The sequence below is a fragment of the Lytechinus variegatus genome, chromosome 4 (genome assembly GCF_018143015.1).
Source record: "Lytechinus variegatus isolate NC3 chromosome 4, Lvar_3.0, whole genome shotgun sequence".
Taxonomy (NCBI): domain Eukaryota; kingdom Metazoa; phylum Echinodermata; class Echinoidea; order Temnopleuroida; family Toxopneustidae; genus Lytechinus; species Lytechinus variegatus.
This window is the reverse complement of record NC_054743.1, coordinates 61,852,716-61,866,674: the sequence shown is the minus strand read 5'-3', so window position 1 is coordinate 61,866,674 and position 13,959 is coordinate 61,852,716. Positions and strand designations below refer to the sequence as shown.

Below are 13,959 nucleotides of genomic sequence, written 5' to 3'. Positions count from 1 at the left end.
ATTCTGGTGAAAACCTTTTTTTTGCTTGTAAAATTTTGATGAAAATACAGTACATTTTGGGGGATAAACTTTCTTTTTTCAAAATTTATTTTCCTTGTCAAAATGTTAAGATAAAAATGACCTTACATTTTGGGTGATAACCTTTTTTCTTCTTTTTTTTGCTGCCAATTTTCCAGGCCCTGGTCCCCCTACCTTTAGGGACAGATTTCCGCCCATGCATCCATTCAACGAATCCCCCAAAACCTCAAAATGAAAACAATGTAAACACGGAAAATAGCTGAACAAGAGCATATATGATAAAATATTCTGTCCACATCAGAAAAGTATTGAAACAACACCAGTTTGGTATGAAACCGATGCTGTTTCAATACTAATTGGTGTTGTATAATCACCAATCTGGTGTTAGACCAAAACAAAACTCTTGTTGTTTATACACTTCTCTGGTGTGGATATACATGTATATAGATTCGGGCTGGTGCTAAATCAACACCGGAGTTTTTGCAGTGTTGCTTTAACAATTCGTCATTCTACTTAAAAAGTGATATTTTTTTGCTCTCATGCATGAATAAACATATTGATCAGATTTTCACATATAAATTTTCAGTTGACTGTAAAATCACTCCTAATATTCATTTTATCAAACTTTCTTTATTAAAAAGGTGACTTCCTGTTGAAAAGAAGTAAACTTTTGTGGTATATATTTTAAAAAGTTATTAAAATATGAGTGTGACAGCAGACTATATAGAAGAATAAATATAAGCAATAAAGCATTTTATTTTTTCAAGCACTTTTATTAAATTTCGTTATTTTTATAAAATACTCTGAATATACGCCGCAAGCCTATATACAGTGTTTAAAGAGTAAAATACATTGAAAATATGTACACCTTAATAAAGAATATTACACATCGAGAAATTAAGATGGCACAATATTTTATGAATACATAAATAAACAAAATAAATGTAAAAACAGTATCACACAATTACGGGAAAGCTCAACTGAAGGGAGATAGAAATATTTTAAAAAGTCTTGAAAGCAATTAATAATAATAACGAATACTGAAACCATGGATCCGTGCTTAAACCAAAACTAGTGCAATAGTATGAGCATGGATGGTAGGATTCATGGTTTGAGGAAGATATTGTAGCCTCTGGTATTGATGTGTTGGGGAAAAAAATGTTTGTACAATCTCAAAATTAATTAAGCTCCAACTTGCTAGGGTCTTCTATTTACGCATCCCGTCATGGGTTGTTGTTAGATCATCATGATAATTGATTCCTTCAAATTATTATCAACACAATAAAATTATTCGTGGACAATTCAAACGTACTGTGGGCTGCCACCAAAAATGAACTTTTATATTATTTTTCAGCTTGAAAAGGCACATGGTGAGGTTTAATTGTCAAAATTCATCAACCGTAACACCCACAAGTACGTGATAGAGTCAGAGGAGAGAGAAGGGGGGGGGGGGGGGGGGAGCCATTTGTGGTTCATTGAAGCACGCAATGTACACGATATGCAATCTCGGTAAAAATTCCAAATATAGTTCAGAAAAGGAGGTATCAAAGTAATTGCTGTATCTCTTCTACTTTATTCATTGTATTGACAGTGTAAAGAAGAGGGACTAGTATTATTTCTGATTAGTTACTTTTCGCTTTTTGGTTCTTGAAGACCAATTACTAGTTTGGCTATTTACAGAGAACTACCCAATGTTGACTAATTTTATTTTGGGGTGGCAAGTAAAATTTCATATTTTTTCATGAACACTATGCCACTATCTTGATTTTTGATGAAGGGAAATGCATGAGATAGAAAATGTAGATGAATTTATGCACATGTAAAAATGGGAATAAGATCATTTAATTCTCTTTAAAACGATATAGTATCATTTTAAAGAGAATTAATTATCTATTCATTAGTATCAATCACACATTAATATTCACTAATTTCGAGGAGGGATTACCGATTAGGGCACGGGGATTGGAGAAAGCTATGTAAAGTCAACCTAACCATGGGTCTTTTCTACATAGTCCTATATTCCTCATTGGTCGTGAAATACATTGTACTTCACAGTTCTGAGTTTTTCGTGTTTGATGCTTGATTTTTCATTGCACACCAATTATTAGGTATGGAGTTTCTCATGATAACGTAACATTGAGATTATACTGTAGACATTGTTTTAGGCATTTATTGAACCAAAGATTAAGGTCATTCTCAAACCCTTGAAACATTATATAGGCCTAAAATTACTTAAAACAATTTGAATGATTAAAGGCCACATATAGTTGGTAAATTAAAGCATATTACAAAATTACAGAAATTACAAGAGTTAATGTTGCCTTTAGGCTTTATGCATATCATAGCATTTTGCTTGCTTGTATTTATGATCCCTTATTTGTGTTATTATTTTACAGTTTTCACAGAATTAGGAATTAAGAATTGGGAATCAGGAATTTGGAAGGAATTTGAAACTCTGGTATGGAAATTCGGAATTGATTCACAACTGGATATTGAGATGTAGTCCACACCATATGAAGAAATAGAATGTGAAACTTTGAAGACGAATTAAACCTACAGATTCCAGTAAAAACCTTGTCACGTCTTATTATATGAGGCGACCTCATAGTAACTACACTTGTTCTTTGTTTTCAATATGTAGACAACCATTACAATCACTACGACCAGAGGCGTCGATCCTGGGGGGGCAGGGGGCGATCGCCCCACCAATAAAAATATTGGGGGGGGGGGGCAAACATATCATTTTGCCCCCCCAATAGTTCCGGATATGCATTAAAAAAAACAAGATTGTAATGTTCAGCAAGCGAGATGGTGATACACAACTCGTTCTTTATTTAAAATCGTGCTTTTCAATTTCTTTCAATTCTTTTATTTCAATTGTGCTCAAAATGTCTGCTTTTCAGATCGGAATATACAAATTTTCAGCTCGCGCTTCGCGCTCGCATCATTTCTGTAGCAAAAACCCATACTTTTCATGATTAAATAAGTGAATGTAAATGTCCCACTTTCAGTTCTAAGCCTCAAAAGTACTCCTGCTTCGATTTGCAATCATCTTTTCTTGGATATATATCTTGTTCTTCATCAAAAACGTCCACTAAACTGTCATTTTTTCAGATCGAAATATAAAAATTTTCAGCTCGCGCTTCGCGCTCGAATCTATTGTTCTTTTAGATCATTGGTACCAAAAATGCTTAGAATATCAAGTTTTCAGGTCAGAATATAAGGAAATTTCAGCTCACTCTCGGCACTCGTACTATCTGTGTAGTGAGATATGTATCCTCCTCATGAGTTACTACAAACAGTCCTATAAACAGGCACGCTTTTCCTGTCACTATACTAAAAAAAAAAAAATCAGCTCGCGCTTCGCGCTCGCATTAATTTGTTTGTGAGATACGTGTCTGGGTCTCATGAGTCATATATATATATATATATATATATATATATTTATATATATATATATATATATATACATATATATATATATATATACATGTATGTATACATATATATATAATATATATATATATATATATATATATATATATATATATATATATATATGTGTGTGTGTGTGTGTGTGTGTGTGGGTGGGTGTTTTGTACGATCGAGCGCCTTTGGAACATTAATGATTTTGCCCCCCCAATCTGAAAAATGGATCGACGGCCCTGACTACGACCAATGATATGACCATGAGGACAAAAAAAAAAACAATGGCCAAATCTCAAATGCTTCGGTTGCCTCTTGATTCTTTCATCTGTATGGGAGTACTGGGTGCCAAAGAGGAATATTGATCACTTTCATTGCTTTCAGTGGAAGTGGAGGAAATCAACAACGTTGTACTTTCAGGAAAGGTACGTAGGACTGGGAGTAGGACAAGGATCTTGGTATTCGCCGTCGGACAGACAGTGGCTGTCTTTACATTCGCACCTCTCTCTGACTTCATGAAATAGAGATGAGCAGCAAAATACTGGACCCGATTGTCTGATGAGGATGGACTGTATCAATAAAGATCCCGTTTCAGTAGGGCCGGCCAAAGTAGGCATCCACACACCAGTTTGGTAACACTCAATTTTCCCTGGTAGACTCCCTGCATTGGCTTGGCAGTCTAGTGAGACCCAGTCACCACCCAAATCATCACCCACTACACATGACGCCTTACCAGGGGGATAATCTACCTCCAAATAAATCCTATGTATGTCACCCCCTTGTATCTCATCATCCTTGTATAAAAACAAAATGTATGTGCCTTGATCATCTCCCATTAGATCACTTATTATCAGATCCACAGAGCAATTATCATGTTTTATTCTATCATAAACTTTGAATCTTTTCGCCTGAGATTGTGAAAGAAATAGGACTGGCCCAGATGTAGATCTGTAAAAGGGACTTCTATCCGACTGTTGTAACGTGACTTCTGTGTTGTCACATGGGTATGGGAAGTGCAAGGTTACGTTTTGCCCATGTATTTTATTTACAGATTCAGAGCTAGATAGGCCTAATACAATGAGAATTACGAAACAAGACAATCCAACCATAAACATATTGTTGTACTCATTTGGCATTTTGAATTTGCAAATGTTATTTCTTTAACAACAATGTAAAATAATACGAATAGCAAAATTACAGATGATACACACACAAAAAAACGAAACCAAAAAGGTTCTTGGAAATTTCCTAGATCGGATAGTACTGGCATGGAGCTATTTTTCTAGTATGAGTGAAAAATTATGATAGTATTAATGCACCGGTAAACATGAGCATGTTCCATCATACCCGTATACAAAGGGATGAATCTTGAGAGATTGAACCTAAAGTCAAATGTCCCAAAGGGTTCGGATTTCGTGTAACTCTTGAGTTATTCAACTTGTAGAAATCGTGACGTTGGTCCAAACTGACAAAACTTGCAGTAGATGATGATGTCTGATCCAGAACCACTGCCCAGAACTGGCTATGTCGCATGCGTTTGCTGATTCAATATGTTTGAAAATCATGGAGACTGCAACTGTCCATTTGAGTTTAAGATGTGCAGTGATGAAGATCTAAGGCCACGCCAAGTCACCAACAGTCTTGTGAGAAGGTCAGATAAATCACATATGCTTTCCGGTTTTCCATGCATGATAAAGACAAGAAGGGAGAGTTCATGCTCAATTTACCTTAATGTAAATAGGGGAAGGCGGGGTAAGTTGAGCCACCACCCCCAGGTCAATAATGAATGAGTTAGACATTGTGGTGGTGTCATGCATTGATCACCCATTACATAACCCTTAACCCACCATATTATTTTCAAGCTGGAAAGAGTACTTTTTAGAGGGAAAAATACAAATTTCAACCAAAAAAGTAAAAAACAGGGTATGAAATAGATCATGCTTTATACCCACACACGTCTTTAAATATGGTAAAGAAATAAGAACAATATTGTTAGTCCAGGTATGGATTCTCATTCTTGACATGGTCTTTTACATGATGGATGCATAATAAATGTGTGGATGTGAAAATATCGCATGAAGTTGGAACTGGGATAATATGTGCCAGCCAACATGGGCAAGTTGAGCCATGGTCATTCGTATGGTAATGTATAATTAAAAAAAAAACCTTAAAAAGCCATTGATATGCAGGCAGAACGGAGCAAATTAAACATGACAGTTCTTTTACTTTTAAAGGATGTTAGTATTTAAAGAGAATTAGCAAGTGAAAAGACTTTAAATAAAAAATCGACATGCCGGTTCTTCCCGCATACATTTTGTACATAGTTTTTGTGGCTCAACTTACCCCAGAAGGTGGCACAACTTACCCCACAAATGGGGCAAGTTGAGCCATTTGATATGCTTTTTTCAAAGGTTACAATGTTTCTTTATAATTAATGTACTTACCTTATAAAATCATTTCCAGGTTATGTGAAGAATACCAGATCGAGTTAAATTATCACCATTAGGTTGTACAAGCATAACACACGTAGATTTGTATGAGACAACTCTGCTCCTTGATCACTGATGATAGCATTCTAACAAACTGCAGTCTCGGAATGTTTATCAAAAATTGCATTCATATCCTTTGTAAAGGGGTATGGACTAATTGGTAGGTCGTTTGACATTGGAAGCATTGTTGAATTGAGAATGCAATGTATTTTTATGCAGATCATGCAGCGAACCGTCGAGAACCCACATTTTTCACATGTCAGTTACAATGATTACGCTCGCTGATTGGTCCCCTTTTTTATGACGAATAGTAGTTATCCCGAATACGATCAGACGGGGAATGTACTGTCTCCAAAAAAAAGAACAAGTACATGGTATTGTATTTGACACGAAAAGGACTATCAATTTATGATTTTCGGTTTTTTTTTCAATGTTCCAGTCGTCAACCAGAAAGGGAAGAAAAAAACACTCTGGATAGCATACCTTCACCTATTTAGTTTGTGGAGTGTTTCGTGTAAACTAACAATGGGAGATATGTTTTCATCTACTGTTCAATCTTCATTTCAGTGGCACGATCTTATTTTTCGAGGGGGGGGGGGGGGGTACGGACGGGTATTAGATCGTCTTCCCATAGTTAAAGGGCTTGTTTCTGGATATCATATAAACACTTTTCCGCATGAAATATACTTCGTCTTCATGGCAGTACTGAACAATAATATATACCATTTGTACAATATTAAATAATTTTTCAAAGAACTTATCTTGGAAGTTTATTTTGTAGGGCTTCTTCCTTAAAACTCCGCCCAGAAAAGAGAACTGCTGTAATCATCAGTATATATAAAGAGGCAGTTTAAAATTTAGTAAATGTAATTAATGATGTTTAGTTCTATCTTCAAACAATCACTAGAGCAATTATTAACTGTAACAAATCATTTTTTTCCTGTCTGTTAAATAAGATTCCGTCCACTAGAACCAAGGAGAATTAAAGTTGACATGGATTGCAAATCACAAAATATGACGGATTATACAGTGCGTATCAAAAAAAGTTTACACTTTGAAAAGATCCTGTAAAATGATACATTTGTAATATCCTGAAGATTTTTCCACATTTTAACATTGGTACAGGTCCATTTAAGCAAATGACGATATAACTGTCGAAAAATATTTCCGCTTGAGTGAGCACCACTTACTTTTGAAAAGTTAGTGAAAAAATGATTTGCGCAGAAATTTGAAATAGTTATGCGAATAAAAGGAGACCTTAATCATGAAGAACACATGGAATTTAGCTAGTAAAAGTGATTTGAAGATATCTTCTACATTGTTTGACTTGTTTTCCTTGCCCAAAACACTTCGAATAGTGCATTTTGCCCCACCCCACTCCCACACACCAAGGCCATCGTGACGATATTTGCTTTACACTCAGTTGGGATTTACATGGAATGGCTTAAGCTGGATTTTTATTTTGTTAGTCATTGCTAAGCTTGGGAAAAGTGTGGAGAAACAAGTATTAAATGAAAAATGAAATGTAAACCAACTTTCAATGATAAAAACTTAGTGAAAAAATGCTGGAGATGTCTGATACAAACTTTTGTTCAGATTCAGTTATGTCCTCAGATCCAGCTGGCACAAATAGGGTAAAGGTTGTGCTTATTGAGTGTTGAAATTTCAATTTGGGTGGCAAAATTGTCATAAAATGCTTGAATGTATCTGTTTTATTCCAATTGACTAAAAGTGCAAGGGAAATGTATGATAAATCTTTCGTAGTGTCAGTTTGATTTCGTCCTTTCGACTTGACACAGCATGAAAACGAGCATTTCTGCGCAAACAGATTTCTGCGAGCTTTACAGAAATGGACAGTGCTCACTCAAGTGTAACATTCTGACAAAACTTTTACTTTCATTGGATAGATGAGACCCAAACCCAAGATTATATGTCAAAAAATTACCCACGTGTTGTGTATTTTTTAATTCCCAGGACTTTTTCAAAGTGTAAACTTTTTTTTGATACTCACTGTATATTAAATCAAAGCTTAACGTGGAGGTTTACGGTTCGCTATGTGTAATATGAAGAAGGGAAAGGATATACAGGCAGAAAGATTGAAATGGAAAGACGAGATAGAATGAACAGACAAAATTAGAAGTATTCTTTTCTTGACAGTGAGTGAAGTTCTGAAAAAGACTGCAAATCGGATGAGATGAGCTGAATATGGCTTGAGCAGCAATGGTTTGGGTAGTAGCAGGTTGAAGTGAAGAGGGGAAGAGAGGTTACTCAGAATATCGATTTTATAAACGCCTCTCAAATTAATACCATGCAGGAAACTGCGGGTCGTTTTCGAGGGCTCACAGGCCTAATTCATTTCCCATAGACTCGTGTGTCAAAGTGGCACTTAAAAGGAATTCATAAAAAATAACGAGAAAATTCGAGGGTTGAATGTTTACTACCAGTTAATAGGATAAATATCTGACATTCCATATCTGACCAGAAAAGGGTACCTCCCCCGGCTCATTTTAAAAATAAATCAGCATTTATGAAGAGTACACACCTGACGGGACCAAGTTCATCACTTGAGAGAGTAAAATTACCCTAATTCTTCCGCCAGTAAAAATATAGTTCGATAGTGGTGATATATCTTTCCAATTTGGAAAAAAAGTAAGTTCAGTAGGTACCCTGCCTATGATCAGTGTTAGATTGTCAGTCATATTCATTCATTTTTGTCAATCAGCAATATCAAATTTAAAAATCGAGCAATGGGTAAGCTCGAATGAATATCTATGGCCTGCCACTTGTGATTAGGCCCGTACAACCTCGAGGGTTTGAGGATGACGTCATTAATAAGTGTCTAACCTGGGAGAGCAGAGATCTCACGTCATACAAATGGTACGTGCTGGCTCCACATCCATTTATGGGCGGAACTCCCAGGGGGCACAGGGGAGACGCGTCCCCCTACCCAAAATAGTAGGGGGACATAACATCGAATTCTGGTGAAAACTTTCTTTTTGCTTGTAAAATTTTGATGAAATACAGTACATTTTTGGGGATAAACTTTCTTTTTTTCAAAATTTATTTGCTTGTCAAACTGTTAAGATAAAAATGACCTTACATTTTTGGTGATAACCTTTTTTTCTTCTTTTTTTTTGCTGCCAATTTTCCAGGCCCTGGTCCCCCTACCTTTAGGGACAGATTTCCGCCCATGCATCCACTCAACCGAGACACTTAACAAATTCCCAAAAAAAACCTCAAAATGAAAACAATGTAAACACGGAAAATAGCTGAACAAGAGCATATATGATGAAATATTACGTCTACATCAGAGAAATATTGAAACCACACCAGTTGGTATCAAACCGACGCTGTTTTGATACTAATTGATGTTGTATAATCACCAATCTGGTGTTAGACCAAAACAAAACTCTTGTTGTTTATACACTTCTCTGGTGTGGATATATATAGATTCGGGCTGGTGCTAAATCAACACCGGAGTTTTTGCAGTGTTGCTTTAACAATTCGTCATTCTACTTAAAATAGTGATATTTTTTTTGCTCTCATGCATGAATAAACATATTGATCAGATTTTCACATATGAATTTTCAGTTGACTGTAAAATCACTCCTATATATTCATTTTATCACACTTACTTTATTAAAAAGGTGACTTTCTGTTGAAAAGAAGTAGACTTTTGTGGTATATATTTTAAAAAGTTATTAAAATATGAGTGCGACAACAGATTATATAGAAGAATAAAACAAGCAATAAAGCATTTTATTTTTTCAAACACTTTTATTAAATTTCGTTATTTTTACAAAATACTCTGAATATATGCCGCAAGCCTATATACAGTGTTTAAAGAGTAAAAATACACTGAAAATATGTAAACCTGAATAAAGAATATTACACATCGAGAAATTAAGATGGCACAATATTTCATGAACACATTAAATAAACAAAATAAATGTAAAAATAGCAAGTACCACACAATTACGGGAAAGCTCAACTTAAGGGAGATAGAAACATTTTAAAAAGTCTTGAAGGCAATTGATAATAATAACGTATACTTAAACCATGGATCCATGCTTAAACCAAAACTAGTGCAATTGTTTGAGCATGGATGGTAGGATTCATGGTTTGAGGAAGACATTATAGCCTCTGGTATTGATGTGTTGGAAAAAAATGTTTGTACAAGCTCAAAATTGATTAAGCTCCAATTTACTAGGGTCTTCTATTTACGCATCCCGTCACGGTTGTTGTTAGATCATCATGCACAGCAAAAACTGTGGTGTTAACCGGTGTGCATAGAGGACCACACCAGTTATTTTACACAGGTGTTAGATTTACAGTGTTAGTTTAACACCTATAGGTATTAATAATAACAATAATAATAATCAATATTTATAAAGCGCTTAATACGCATTGTTTCTAAGCGCTGAATATTACAACACCTATGGTTGTTACATTTACACCCTTTGGTGTTATGTTCAATCTCTAGGGTGTTATTTTAAACCTCAGGGTGTGGTCTCCTATTAACACCAATTGGTAGCAGTTTTAGCACCACAGTTTTTACAGCGTGGTAATCGATTCTTTCAAATTATTATCAACACAATATAATTATCTGTGGAAAATTCAAACGTAATGTGAGCTGCCACCCAATAATGAACTTTTATATTATATTTCAGCTTGAAAAGGCACATGGTGAGGCTTAATTGCCAAAATTCATCAACCATAACACACACCCACACAGTACGTGACAAAGTCAGAGAGAGGAGAGAGAGGGGAGAGCCATGGAAAGAGCTTCGAAAAATGAGGAGAACCCATGCAAGGTGTAGATTTGTGGTTAATTGAAGCACGACATGTACACGATATGCAATCTCGGTAAAACTTCCAAATATAGTTCAGAAAAGGAGGTATCAAAGTAATTGCTGTATCTCTTCTACTTTATTTATTGTATTGACAGTGTAAAGAAGAACTAGTATCATTTCAGATTAGTTACTTTTAGCTTTTTTGTTCTTGAAGAGCAATTACTAGTTTGGCTATTTACAAAAAAAACACACCCATGTTGACTATATTTTATTTTTGGGTGGCAAGTCACATTGTATGTTTTTTCATGAACACTATATGAGTACCATGATTTTAGAGAGGAGAAATGGATGCGACCGGAAGAATATATGAATGTTATTATACATTATATACATAATTGTATACATAATTGTAATTGTGGAGCGTTGTGGCCCAGTGGATTGGTCTTCGGACTTTGAAACAGAGGGTCGTGGGTTTGAATCCCAACCATGGCGTAATTTCCTTCAGCAAGAAACTGATCCACAGTGTGCTGCACTCAACCCAGGTGAGGTAAATGGGTACCGGTAGGAAGTAATTCCTTAAAAAGCTGTGTGCGCTATGAACGCCTAGCTTAGCCGGGTAATATAGGAGCGCCTTGATCACCTAACAAGGTGGATATGTGGGCAATATAAATACCCTATATTATTATAATTCATAATATATGAATATGTAATTATACAATAAACATACATATACATAATTCCCTTTTGGACAATCTGCCAAAACAAGCTACCATTCCATACAAACAAACATGCTTCAATTAATTATGACAAAAGCTATGAGAAAGCTATGTAAAATCAACCCAGGTTCCCGGCCCTTTTCTACACATACACATTTCCAGTAGGTCGTGTAGGACTACTATATTGAACTTTACCGAGGTTTTCTGTATTTTTCGCGTTTTTTGCTTGATTTTCCGTTGCATGGCCATTAAGTAGTGGCATAGTATTATCAGTTTTTGATGGATTATTAGCATTTTTATTACACTTTTTCTTTGTTTTTAATATGAAGACGACCAGTACAATCACTACGAGAAATCCGAATATGACCATGAGGACAAGAAAAACAATGGCCAAATCTGAAATGCTTTGGTTGCCTTTTGATTCTTTCATCTGTATTGGAGTACTGGGCGCCAAAGAGGAATATTGATTACTTTGATTGCTTTCAGTGGAAGTGGAGGGAATCAACAACGTCGTACTTTCAGGAAAGGTAGGACTGGGAGTAGGACAAGGATCTTGGTATTCGCCGTCGGACATGCAGTGACTGTCTTTACATTCGCACCTCTCTCTGACTTCATGAAATAGAGATGAGCAGCAAAATACTGGACCCGATTGTCTGATGAGGATGGACTGTTTCAATAAAGATCCCGTTTCAGTAGGGCCGGCCAATGAAGGCATCCACACACCACTTTGGTAACACTCAATTTTCCCTGGTAGACTCCCTGCATTGGCTTGACAGTCTAGTGAGACCCAGTCACCACCCATTTCATCACCTACAACACATGACGCCTTACCAGGGGGATAATCTACCTCCAAATAAATCCTATGTGTGTCACCCCCTTGTATCTCATCATCCTTGTATACAAACAAAATGTATGTGCCTTGATCATCTCCCATTAGATCACTTATTATCAGATCCACAGAGCAATTATCATGTTTTTTCCATCATAAACTTTGAATCTTTTCGCCTGAGATTGCGGAAGAAATAGGCCTGGCCCAGATGTAGATCTGTAAAAGGGACGTCTATTTGACTGTTGTAACGTGACTTCTGTGGTGTCACATGGGTATGGGAAGCGCAAGGTTACGTTTTCCCCCTGTATTTTATATACAGATTCACAGCTAGATAGGCCCGATACAATGAGAATTATGAAACAAGACAATCCAACCGTAAACATATTGTAGTACTCATTTGGCATTTTGAATTTGCAAATGTTATTTCTTTAACAACAATGTAGAATAATACGAATAGCAAAATTACAGATGATTCACGAAAACAAAACAAAAAAAAATTTTTTTTAAATTTCTAAAGCGAATGGTACTGGGTTGCTCTATAATTTGTTCAAGTATAAGTGAAAAAAATCGTGTTAGTATTAGTGCAACAGGTAAACATAAGCATGTTCCATCATACCCGTAACAATGTGATGAAATTTGCAGAGATTAACCTAAATTCAAGTGTTCTAAAGGGTTTGGCATTCGTTATTCAACTTGTAGAAATTGTGACGTTAGTCTGAATTGACAAAACTTGCAGTAGATGATGATCTCTAATCCAGAACCCCTGTCCAGAACTGGCTATGTCGGGTTTGGTTGTCCATTCATAGAATATGTTTGAAAATCATGGAGACTGCAACTGTCCATTTCAATTTAATATGTGCAGCGATAGAAGATCCAAGGCCACGCAAGTCACCAACAGTCTTGTGAGAAGGTGAGATGAATCCAATTTGCTTTCCCTGCATGATGAAGACAAGAATACCCTTTTTAGACAGGCTAAAATTTCCTTAACCCCGTACTATTGGTGGGGCTAAATGGCAATTTAGCCCCACCTATAGTACGGGGTTAAGCTTAGCCCACTTTCGTTTTACACAGCGTTTTTGCAAAGTGGGCTAACCCCACCTATAGTACGGGATTATTTGGCCCTGCAAAAAAGCAGGGTTATCCCACCAATTGTGGTGCTAAGAGCAATAGTACGGGGTTAAGATCGCATGTGTAAAACGAAAGTGGGCTAAGCTTAACCCCGTACTATTTGGCCCTACCTATAGTACGGGGTTAAGGAAATTGTAGCGTGTGTAAAAAGTGTACGAGTGAAGCACTTGTACTACGAATGATCGACAAAAACCACTAGTCCGGGGTTAGCGAGTTTCGTGTGTAAAAAGCAAGCATTCCTTATCCGGGGTTAACAATAACAATTTGGCATGTGTGAAAGGAAAAAAATAGTACGGGGTTAAGGATAGTACAGGGTTAGCGATAGTCCGGGGTTAAGGAAATCCTGTGTAAAAAGGGCAGAAGGGAGAGTTTATGCTCGAGTTACCAGAATATTCGACTATAGTTAAGTACAAACATTCCAGCACACACCCACCCACCCACACACACACACCCTCACAGCCCTCACACACGCACACAACTACAGCAATACTTTTTTTAATGTTTTTATTCTGATTTCATGAACAAAAAGTTACATAACATTTCAATTTAACATTTCAAAT

At 36.1% G+C, this 13,959-nt stretch overlaps 2 pseudogenes; both read right to left on the bottom strand.

Annotated features, from left to right (window-relative positions):
* Window positions 1–3,739: 3,739 nt before the first annotated feature.
* Window positions 3,740–4,580, bottom strand: LOC121413146 (annotated as a pseudogene).
* A 7,004-nt stretch (window positions 4,581–11,584) lies between these two features.
* LOC121413145 lies at window positions 11,585–13,201 on the bottom strand (annotated as a pseudogene).
* Between the last annotated feature and the right edge of the window lie 758 nt (window positions 13,202–13,959).